The sequence below is a fragment of the Leptidea sinapis genome, chromosome 7 (assembly GCF_905404315.1).
Source record: "Leptidea sinapis chromosome 7, ilLepSina1.1, whole genome shotgun sequence".
Lineage (NCBI taxonomy): Eukaryota > Metazoa > Arthropoda > Insecta > Lepidoptera > Pieridae > Leptidea > Leptidea sinapis.
The window spans coordinates 11,055,220-11,067,943 of record NC_066271.1 but is presented as its reverse complement, the minus strand read 5'-3'; the positions used below and the strand labels follow the sequence as shown (position 1 = coordinate 11,067,943).

At 33.4% G+C, this 12,724-nt stretch overlaps 1 protein-coding gene across 3 annotated transcripts in view; it reads right to left on the bottom strand.

Moving 5' to 3' along the window:
* LOC126965238 (fatty acyl-CoA reductase wat-like) overlaps window positions 1-12,724 on the bottom strand; it is a 104,292-nt gene that overhangs the window by 49,599 nt on the left and 41,969 nt on the right. Inside the window, exon 1 of one of the 3 annotated variants that reach the window (XM_050808731.1) lies at window positions 5,179-5,290. The exons of 1 other annotated variant lie outside the window; for it this stretch is intronic. The gene's annotated coding sequence lies outside the window, so the exon portion shown is untranslated. Of the gene's footprint in view, window positions 1-4,294; window positions 4,320-5,178; window positions 5,291-12,724 lie in introns of those variants that run through there. One more of the 3 variants, XM_050808730.1, reaches the window with a different exon arrangement.

Sequence of the window (12,724 nt, the reverse complement as noted above, 5' to 3'; positions counted from 1 at the left end):
TTACGACATTAATAAAATAGCACCATGAATAATTTGGATTTTTGGACTTATTTGGTACACCCCGACCATTCAACAGTTCCGTGGATGCCTCGCACCAATTGCGCCGGCGTCATACTCGGTATGGTCCGGACGGTAATAATAATTTTGAAACAAACGGAAACTTCAAAATTCACCATAATATTATAACTGCGCTCAATAGCTCAGAGCCGCGCGCTTATGTGTATGAACGAAATAATTGTGTATTTGATTTGCCATATTATGAATCCTCTTAAGATGAACTAATGTAATATGTAAGTTCTTTTTTTATTAGAAATTTTTTATGAGAATAAGGGACGAGACAAGCAGGACGTACAGCTGATGTTAATTGATATGCTCTGCCCATTTCAATGCAGTGCCACTCAGGATTTTTGAAAACTCCCAAAAATTCTGAGCGGCACTACAACTACGCTCGTCATCTTGAGACATATTAAGAATTCAAGTCTCATTTTCCCAGCAATTTTACTAGCTTGGGAGCCCTTTAGACCGACACACAGTAATGCTTGCACACTTCTGCTTCACTGCAGAAATAGGCGCCGTTGTGGTACCCATAATCTAGTTGGGATCTAGGAGCCTCCCACTATGGAAGTTCTATTACTCGGAATAAATTGTGATTACTCGGCTGTATTGAGGCTCTCAACTTCGTCTCGTACCCATTAATTGCACCCTTATAACCGTTATCTTTCTACCCTGAGTGTGTATTGTACAGTGTACTATTGTTTACTTTTAAACTCTATATTTACAGTTCCTTCGAAAATATTACTAGCAAATAAACTTTAATCACATTTGTCACAAATGAACAACAGCATTGGAAGGATTTTTGAAGTAAAACTTCTCTAAGCGTGACTTGGGGGTAACTCAGAATATTTTTCTGACGGAAGTAACGTTAGTACTTCCGGCAGAAAAAAGTCAATTGAAACAATTTTTAACCACTATAATTTAATGGTTATTGCTCAGTAGTATTTTCTGAAAATCTCCAAGTGTATTTGTTCATTTATGACTACTCTGTAATAAATGATAAATAAAAGTTCTCAGTCTGACGTTTGCGACATTCATTAATTTTTCTTCGTCCATCGGACAGGCTAAAGGTTCGAGCCCATAGAGCCATATTCGTTTATATTCAATAACAACGTTATATTGATATGTGAAATATTAATAATTTAATTATTTTTATTCAATAAATTTATTAATAACACGGCTTTAATTAATGTAAGTATATATTTAATGGGATAGGTAAATTAAATTTTCTTATCTTTCAACTTTTTAAGAATATTTGTTATATACTGGATGTCCTAGAATAATTGGGACAAACAAGGGCAAACGAAAATAACAAATTTTGTCTATGAGCTTTCAGATAAGCAAAAAAAGTATATATATATATATGTGTATTTGTTAATTATTCCTAAAGTTAATTATAATTAAGTTTTACTTCAATCGCGCGTAAAGATTAAACGCACACACTTTTTTTAAATAACCTATTGTACATATTTATAAATATTCCTTACAAGTTGGAAAATTATATGAATACTAGCTGTTGACTAGCCCGACAGACGTTGTTCTGTACATATTAAATGAAATACTGTTTTTTTATGAATTTGTCAATAATATTTCATAACATTAAGAATTATTTCGTTAAACATGCTCCCTGTTGTTATAATGAAATTGTTTCACAGCATAACTGTCAAACCGTGCGTCAATAAATTCTCTCATAGAAAATATTTCCATAAAAACAAATATTGTACTCCATGAAGTAATCCCCATTAAAATCCGTTCATTAGTTTAAGAGTTCACTGGTAACAAACAACAGAAAACTGGATTTTTATATATTAAGATAAGATATAATGAAACAGGAAATTGTTAAATTTTTTTAGCTACTAAAAACTCTTTGTATAAATAATAATTTATGTTTTTCTCATTAAATTTAATAATATAAGTGTATTATGTGATCAAGATTTAAATATTAGATAAAATCCTCACAATCAAATTGACAACACATTTTGGTCAAATAATTGTAAATAGTTTATTCACACTTATGAATGTCAAAAGTTATAAATTTTACCATTTACCACGATTTTGGAAATGGTTAACCTTTAATGAGAAGAAGTTGCAGGAAACTCATTGCCACTCCTTTAAATCAACATTTACAGCTCCATCGTTTTACAAATCATTTCAATTACAACATATGTAAAGTGATGCAAAAAAAACGAAAAAACACACTTTGGTTGAAGAGATAATGGTTGAAATTTGAAATAATCATCAATTCACGCCTTAGTATAAATGAAAAAATTTCATAAATTAACTAGAATCTTATTTTGCAAATTGAAAAATGGAAAAAAATTATCAAATTAATGTATTGTTGGATTTCTATGTACAATTTCATTAGTAAAAGAAAAATCAGTAAATACAGATATAATGACAGCATCAGTCTCATCATCATCCAATTTCTTGGATCTTTCATCCAGACATCAATTACTTCCAGTTTACGAGCATGTCGTGTGGAGACTAGAAAACTACTCCAACATGATAAAAAGCCATCCATAAAGTACGTCACACGAATTCCAAGATATTTAAACCCTTCCCCATCATTGACACAGCTGGTCACATTTGTCATCGTATATTTTCAAAAATGTGATCTCATAAAATTTGGGACATCTTCCCGCCTCCTGTCACATAATGTCACACTATGTGACAGGAGGCGAGACATATATAAATTTACTAGCTGACCCGACAGACGTTGTTATGTGCATAATAAATAAAATATTGTTTTTTTATGAATTTTTCAATAATATTTCATAACACCAAGAATTATTTTGTAAAATATGCTCCCCGTCAATGAAGTTCTATATTATGTATAGAACGTCATTGCCCCTTGTTGTTAACTATAATGAAATTGTTTCACAGCTGAACTGTCAAACCGTGCGTCAATGAATTCTCTCATAGAAAATATGCCCATACAAAACAAATATTGAAAATAAAAATAATTATGGGTCCCAAATTGAAATAAAAACTATCCTATCTCTCAAGTTGGACCAAACTGCACACCATGAAGTAATCCTCATTAAAATCCGTTCATTAGTTTAGGAGTCCATCGCGGACAAACAACGTGTCACGTAATTTATATATATATATGTATATATATATAAATATATATATATATATAGATGGCCTCAAAGGAAATTTATAAAATAACTAGCTGACCCAAACGTTGTATTGCCATACAAAGTAATTAAAAATAAAGTTCAATAATTATTTGGGGTAAAAAATAGATGACGACAGTTGGTCAGTCCTACCAAATATTAAATCGTACATAAAATTTATCGTACAACAATAACCATTATATTTGATTACTATCTTGCAACTTTATTGCGTATCTGTGGATGGAATAGAATAATATTAGAATCGCGATACAAAAATAGGTGTTGATCGTAGACGGGTGAAAATTTTAAGTTGTATGTTATTTTCAACAATAAAAATAAAAAAATATATATTTAGGGGTGGGTCATAATATTATTATTGAGGGGATATGAAAAATAGGTGTTGGCCGATTCTCAAACCTACCCGATAAACACACAAATTTTCAAACAAATTGATTTCGGAGGAGTTTGGTAACAAACAACGGGACACGAGAATTTAATATATAAGATAATTTTTATTTATAATTTAATTGTAATATTATACGGTTGATATTAAATTATTGTACACACCGAAACTTTAAAAGTTTGCTCTTCATAAGTCTATGATCTACCATTGTTTTGTCAATTGGCTTCTTTACACAGATGGCGCTCTGAGAGAGAATTATAAGAAAGATATACTTTATTCTTTTAATCACCACTAACATTCCTTTTACATAATAATATTGACACAATTTATATTGCCCCAAACTAGGCATAGCGTGTACTATGGGTACAAGGCAACGAAATATTTAATTCTTTGTATATACTTAAACACACACAAATATACATTAAAATCCATGACCAGGAAAATAAGCATCCATATTTATAATATATTAGTTTGCACCTACTGGGATTCGAACCCGGGACGAATTGCTCAGTAGGCAGTTTCACTTACCACTGAGCCATATGCGTTGCCAATATTGTTGGTATCCCTCGCAAATTTTAAAACTAGAATTCCAATAAATATAAATTAACATGGGATACACAAAATGAGCCCGAAATGTACAATCCACAGAAACCGACACAAACTTGGCCGTTTAATTTGTCCGCCACATAATATTACGATAATATAAGTGAATACTTACAATAAAAGTACACACGTGTATGTCGAGTCACTGTAGATCACAAAATGGCATATTGGATCCAGTTGAACTTTTATTCATATAACGATGAAGCTTTGTCTTGAAGCCTTAGATTGTTGCGCACGAGGCGTTTCGAACGCCGCGTTCGAACCGTCTTACTAAACTTCTCATGGCACACGTGACATGCTGCACGTGTGCCTTGTGTTTTATTATTTAAAAAAGTATAATAACACGGACGAGTAAACGTAAGAGGGAGAGTTACGGGGGATACTAGTTACACAACTTTTTCTCCCATAAATAATCATATATGACTTATAAATACTTTTATAGTATCGTTTTTACACTTTTTCACAACGCACGACGGCTTTTTTAAAATATTTTATTGCGATGTAAACAGATCTGTCAGACGATCTCTCAGGCAATTCTCATAATGGCGGCCGATCGGCTTGTATTAGTGTAAGTGTGTGCGGGGGGCTATGTATTTACTCGTCTACCGGCTTGTTTTGGTGCTTCACTGTTATGTAAGGTGACACGGAGTCCTTCTTTTTTTACTCGTCCGTCTATAATAATAATTGAGACGAATAAAGGAATTAGTACTTTATAATCATTGTTAAAACTTTCGTGAGAAGTATCATGTATGCAGATTTAAAACGGCTTCATTCACGACTGATTGAACTACATCAAACTCATTGAATACTAACGCACCCACGCACGCACGCACTCAGGCGTTCTAGTCAGGATTAACCAACTTATCTAACAATAATTAAGTAATTTAGTCCAAAACGGTCTTCTAATCCCTCCCCCCTCCCTCCTTTTCCCCACATTCCTCTATCTTTCTCACTTTTTTTTTTCAATGAAATAAGAGGACAAACGAGCGTACGGCTCACCTGTTGTTAAGTGCTCAGCGCCGCCCACAATCTCTTGAAACACCGCGCTATTCGCTTTTTTTGAAGGTATCCATGTTGTATCGTCCCGGAAACATCGCACAAGGAAGTTCATTCGACAGCTTTGTAGTACGTGGTCTTCCACGTACTACAAAGCTTTCTTAATCTCCTTGAAAATACTTCATTGTACCGAATGATGGTGAAATGAGTACCGTTATGGCACCTTTTTATACCTGCAAGCAGAAGTGCGTGTTGTGAAATTGCTGGGCTAATGATTCTTAAAATCTTGTTTTTATAATATAAACTCAAAATTTTGGGTTCTTTAAGAATCCTGAGTGAAAAAAAATTGTTGTTTTTATTTTTATTCCGAGCATTTTCATATTTATTCACCTTTTGAACCTTCTCTGGACTTCCACAAATAATTCAAAACCAAAATTAACTAAATCGGTCTAGCCGTTCTCGAGTTTTAGCGAGACTAACGAGCAGCAATTCATTTTTATATATATAGATTTAAGTATGTTTATACATATATCTGTGTTTTAATTATTTTAACTAGTCATTGATTCTATGGTAGCTGTAAGTTAGTATATAAGTTTATATTCAACAACGAATAGCCCAGGCTTTCCCCAGTTTACCTGGACTTTTGCCCCTAAGACCATAATATTGTATTAGTTTATAAGTTTAATAAAGTGTGATCCCTGAACACGTAGATAGAGTTAAAGAAATAAGTTTTCTGAGGCCTACATATTATGAGGCTTAAATTGTTAATTGCTTCTACAGTTAGATAGTAAAAAAAATTGTTTTATTTCGTAACAGAAACTTCTCCGACACCATTTTTATTTAATTTTAAAAAATACCGGTTGCACTCCGAGAGTGCCGGCAGAAGTGAAAACATAAACATTAACGTTGTCCAAATTTGAATATTTTGGAATGGTTAGGGAACGATATCGCTCGAATTTCTTTATTCATTAGAATAAAAGTACTAGAATTTATGTGGTTAAATGCAATATTCGTTTATTACGCTATCATACACGTTGAATCATCGTTTTAGTAATATGTAAGACTGTGTGAATTTAGTTGTCAGTGACCTAAAAGTGCAAATTCATTCAAATCTGGTTCAAAAATATCCGATTTATCAAACCAGGCTAGTTGTATCGTATGTCACATAAATGCTTCCAGCCGAAGCTCAGCCAGTATTCAACCATATATTTTAGAGCTTAAGATACATTATAAATATGAAAGTACAGCTTAACAATGGATTAATTTTCACAAAGATTAGATTAGTTCTTTAGTTATAAAAGGACAATTTGAAAATATGATTTGATTTGCGAAGGGCACGGGTGAGGCATGTGCCCAGCGTCTAAACAGCGTTCCTCACGAATTGTATGTATGTACAGAAGTTGTGTTAATCACAATGCTAACATTAGGAACAAACATAAACTTTTTGTGCCTACTAATTGGTTAAGAAGAATTAGTAATTTATTTTGGGCGATGTATATGCTTTTACCACATGATCCTAGAAAATGTACAAAACAAATGTGTTACAAAATTTAAAAGATTTGTTAAAAAATGATTTCGTAAAGGTTACTATAACATGACTTTTTTTAATCATACCACAGGTTGGGAATGGAGTGACCGCCCTCAGGCTATTAAATAATACTTTTATATTAAATTATTTTGAATAAAAAGAATTAAATTTAAATTTGACTCCTAATTGCTACCGAGGCCTAAGGATTTTTTACCGAAATGCTAGTGAACAAATGTTACAAATTCACTCTTGCGGCAGTTTTTGCACGCTCTGTGAGGACGTAACCTTACGCAATGCCCTCTGTACCTAGCCTTCATTGCCTTATACGTTTAATACTTAACTATAAGTACACTTCAACACACAAATAATCGTTATCATAAAATAACATTAGCTTCTAGTGTTAAGATATTTTGGACATAGAGATATAATAATCTTGTTGTGCCATATTCATATAACAATGAAGGCAACAGCTGACGATCCAATGATGCGATATAAAGCATCACAAAACAATCTTAAACGTAGTGTACCTTGATGCGACCCCATTCACATCAAACTGCACCCGTCGCTTTAAGACAAGATGGAATGTGTCGTGTGCGTAATTACACGCGGAAGGAATGGAGTTGAAATTTTTTAAACAATAAAAAAGTATATTAATTACTATACATAATTACTATACTCATAACTGTTATATATTTACTAAAATTACTACCCGATAGAAGTATAATCTTATCAATATAAAATTAATTATCTTTACAATTATTACTGAGTGGTGAAGTTTATGAGTTTGTTGGAGGTAATCTCTGTATCTACTTAACCGATTTTGAAAATTCTATTACCAACAGAAAGCCACATTATTTGTGACTGCATAGGTTTATTAAATTAACCCGAAAAATGAATACTTTTTCGTGGTAGTAGCCGGCTTTAAAAAGTAAGTCGGAAAATAATAGCTGAATAAAAATGGCTGTTACGAACGCTGCCTTCATTTTATTATTTATTTAGTCTTATCAACTAGATACATAATTAAAAAGTACAAATAAGAATACTATAATAATAAATAATAAATACTATATTCGCACCTCAATAAGGCTACTGGAAACCCAAGCGCTGGCAGCTATTTCGGTCAACGGATCAGCCTTGCTATCCATCGCGGTAATGCTGCCAGTATTCTTGGTACGCTTCCACGTAATGATAGTTTTAATTTTATGTAGTCGTAGTATTGTAAATATAGTTATAAGATTTGTTTTGATTATATAAGAATAAAATTCTAACATTACAGCACATAATAAGAATAACAATTTTATGTTTTACTATTTATACATCCACACAATGGCGATATTAAATGAACACACGGATAGAGCTACTTAAACTTAAACATAAAAAAATTAATTAAAAAATTAAAGTAAGTGAAATTTTGAAATTTTCAAACAAAGAAATTATACATTTATAAAATAATATTTTAACCACCCTTACGAGGGTGCTATTTACCTACGGGTTCTGACGGCTACGGCGTGCCGTGCAAGAAGTGTCAGTGCCTACGCTAGCTCGGGGTTATTAGAATACTGGGCAAATGAGGCTTAACATCTTATGTCTCAAGGTGACAAGAGCAACTGTAGTGCCGCTCAGAACTTTTGGGTTGCTTGAGAATCCTGAGCGGCACTGCATTGTAATGTGCATGGCGTATCAATTACCATCAGCTGAACGTCCTGCTCGTCTCGTCCCTTATTATTATAAAAATAAAATTACTTACAAAATTTTAATCACCTTTACGTGGGTGCTATTTATCTACGGGTTCAGCGGGTCCGGCGTGGCGTGCAAAAAGTGTCAGTACCTACGCTAGCTCAGGGCTACTAGATTACTTACAGAATTTTAATCACCCTTACGTGGGCGCTATCACCTACGAGTTCTGACGGCTACGACGCGGCGTGGAAGATAAGTGTCAGTGCCTACGCTAGCTGGTGGCTACTAGATTACTTACAAGATGTTCCGAAATGATATTATGTAAAATTGATTTCTTTAAGTGAATTAAGTATGTATTTTTATTTTTGAATTCTTTTTTTATGATTACATTTAATTAGTGCGATCCGTGTGTTCATTGAATGTCGCCATCAAAATTAAAGATATGCACAACATTATTAAACTAAACAGCCCTTAAAATTATTTAGGAAAAGTTTATATTTATTTATTGGAACACCAACAATAGGTATACATGACATTTGCTTACACAATATTAAGATTCTATATAGTCTAGTATATCTATTAATTAAAGGCATTCACAGCATTTCATAATAGATGTTTACAATTGGCAAAAAAAAAGACTTAAAAATTAAAACAAAATGCTAGTAAATTAAATTAAATTTATTACAAAATATGATAGAAATTAACAATTTATGAATATATACAAGAAAATCTTATGACAATATTAAGCAATTGAAAGTAATTTTCGTCTGAGATCCGCTAAATTGTCGTAGAAGAGATCTAAATCAGCATTATTCAAAATTATAGAGTTATATGTGGAACAAATCCTATAGATAGGTGCATTCCCTCCAATATTAGTTCTCGTAACCGGTAAATAGAAAAAAATTGTTTTATTTCGAGTATTACGTTGAGGTACTTGAAATGTAAATTTAATATGTCCACAGAATCTATTTTATTGTTTACAATTTTGTACAGATATGTAATGTCAAGCATACGCCGACGAGCTGCTAATTTTTGTAAATTGAAGAATTGTAACCTGCTATAATATTCACTTCTATTGCTTATGTTTTTATTGTTTTTACACAGATGTCGAGTAAACGTACGATTAATCCTCTCGATTCGGTCACTATGTACCGAATAGTATGGATTCCATATTGTGCTGCCAAATTCGAGAATGCTCCTCACGAGTGCATTATATAAAATAATTTTAGGTTTGGTGCTCTTAAAATCTTTTGTCACTCGCCATATAAAGCCGTATATCTGAGCAGCCTTAGAAATTATTTTATTGTAATGTGGAATGAAGTTCAGTTTACAATCTAAAATTACACCCAAATCTCTAACCTCTTCTACTTTTCTTAAATTTACATTATTTAAACTATAAGTTGTTTGAAGTGAGGACCGTTTTCTGGTAAATGATATGTGATGGCACTTGGAAACATTTATAATCATTTTATTTATATCACACCATACTTGAATTCGGTCTGAGTCTTGTTGAAGTAACATAGCATCGTCCTCTGTTTGGATTATTCTATATAGTTTCATATCATCGGCGTATAATGAATACTCTGAGTGTTTAATGTATGAACTTATATCATTTATAAATAATGCAAAAAGCAGAGGTCCGAGGTTAGATCCCTGAGGCACTCCAGAATAAGCAATAAATTTGGACGAAGACTCGCCGTTAATAGAAACAAATTGATACCTATTTGTAAGATATGATTCTAACCATTTCAATAAGTTTCCTCCAATGCCATATTGTTTATCAAGTGAGAAGGATTTTATGGTTCACTTTGTCGAAAGCACTGGAAAAGTCTGTGTATATGCTATCAATTTGTCGTTGATTGTCCATGGCTTGTGCGATGTTATGAATATAATGAAACAGATTAGATTCTACAGATCTACCACATCTAAAACCATGCTGCTTATCATTGAGGTATTTTTTGCATTGTGACATTAATACTGGGCAAATAAGAGATTCTAATAATTTTGAAAATGTACTTAAAATTGAAATTGGTCTATAATTTTCGACATTGTTAATCTCACCCTTTTTATAAACGGATACAATGCGAGCTTTTTTCCATTCTTCCGGGAATGTGCTTGTTTCGAGAGATTTATTGAAAATTATCGTTAGTGGATATGAAAGGCCGATAGCACATCTTTTGATAAATACTGGTGGAATGTTATCAAGCCCAGATCCTTTATTAAAATTCAAGCCTTTCAGTTTTTTTAGGACCTCTCTTTCTGTAAAGTTGATGGTATTAAGTGACATATTGTTATGTTCATGGGTCGGTATATTGGTACAATGAAAAAAAGAAACAGTGGAGTCTGAGTAAACTGAGCTAAAATGTGTGGCGAAAAGGTTTGCTACGTCTAGACTACCAATGGCATTTACATCACCTCTATACATTTCATGCGGTAAATTACTTTTTGTAGCTTTTTTATCATTAACATACTTCCAAAATGATTTGACATTATTACATATTTATGACTTTGTTAATTTCTTGGTAAAATATATACAACATTTCATTTACGCATTTAGCTGTACAAAGTTTTTCCCTCCAGTTAACATTTATTAGACTTGATATTATAGTGTTAAAATTAGCTTTAAAGAAATTAAATTTGGTTCATGGCTTTTTTTTCATAAATTGTAAGCTTATTTTATCTATTTGAATATTAAGAGGTAAAGGATCTAGCTTACTAATGATTATGTTAGTACTTGTTCACGTTGGAAAGCGCGGGCGCGGAGACGTGGCGAGTTCGTGTTCACGTTGACCGCTAGGCGTTTGCGCGAGTTTGATGTGTTGTCAGAGATTGTAAACATGGACGACGATCTTTTATTTTTAACCGAAAAATCATATCTAAAGTGGGAGTAGATAAAGAAAGAGAACGCTATGGTGAATTTCGTACTTTATACAATAATTTGAGAGAACATCCTTCCAGATTTTTTGGATATACCAGGATCTCAAATCGCAGTTCTAGCCTGAACAGCACTAATAAACTCTTCTATACTGAAAGACATGATGAAGACGTGGTACCGTTTCTAGCGACAAGTTCATACTGGTTGAACTTACCTGACGTCGCGATTGAATCGCGCAATCCGCCGCTAGTTCGACGTGAACACACAAAAACATCTCACGCGTTTGATATTGCCGCGAGCGACGCGCGCGCACCCCACGCTAGCTAGCCTTGCTTGCCCGCTACTTAGACCGCACGTGCGTTTCGTATGTGAACACTTGGATATTACGCTATATGTTTGATATTTCGTGACCGCGCCCGCCACCGCGCCAGCGAGTCAACGTGAATGAGCACTTAGACTTAGTTACCCGAGCTTGATTAGTTGAAAGAACCAAATCCAAAATCTTGTCATTACAATTCATTACATTATTGTTTTGTTTTAAACCACTTAATGATAAAAAATCGACCAAATTAAACCCAAAGTAATTATCATAGTTCCTGGGTTCATAAACATTAGGTTGATTACTGTCAGTCCATGATATTGAGCTCATATTGAAGTCACCCACGATTATAACTTCCTGAAAGTAGGAAACAGCTTCACTTACACACGCAAAAAAATCTTTCACTTCACTTCTATTTAGTGGCGGGGGAAGGTAAACAGCACATATACCTAATTTGTTCGAACTTGATTGGTGACTATCATATTGACTGCCTAAGGATACCCACAAATTTTCATCTTTGGTTCACCTCCTCTAGATTTTTGGGAGCAATTCCTATCTTTTCTGTACACAGTATATCTAAATATTAAGCATGAAGATTAGCTACGTTCAGGGATCAATGGCTAAGTGACTTCCGACACTATTGCTTAATATCATCTAAAAACTTTAGGGACTGTGCCTGTGACTTTTTATCCTTGCGAATATAAATTTGACCATTTCGAACCCAAATGAACTTGTAGCCCAACTATTCATTTTATCCTGGTGGCACCATGAAGATTTTTCTTATCAGGGCATAAATGCTCTGATACATATATTTGAGCTAATTCTCCTCCAATACCAAGCAGTTGTGTATTAAGTTTGTTGTTTGCGTTGGTTTTATTGTATTTTTGAATAGCAGCCAAAATATTATCACGACAGCGATTACTACGAAACTTCATGACAACTGATCTTGGCCGCCCATTTTTTGGGTTTTGTTTAGCAACTCTGGTGCAAGAAAGTGTGTCGCCGATACGTAACATTATTTTAGGTAAGTTCTCATTTCTGAATTCAGGCAAACCATGTATCTCGATATTGGTGTTTCTGGAGTATTGCTCAATGTTTGATAGTCTTTCTGTCAAGACCCTAACATTTCTATCTAACATTGAATTACTTA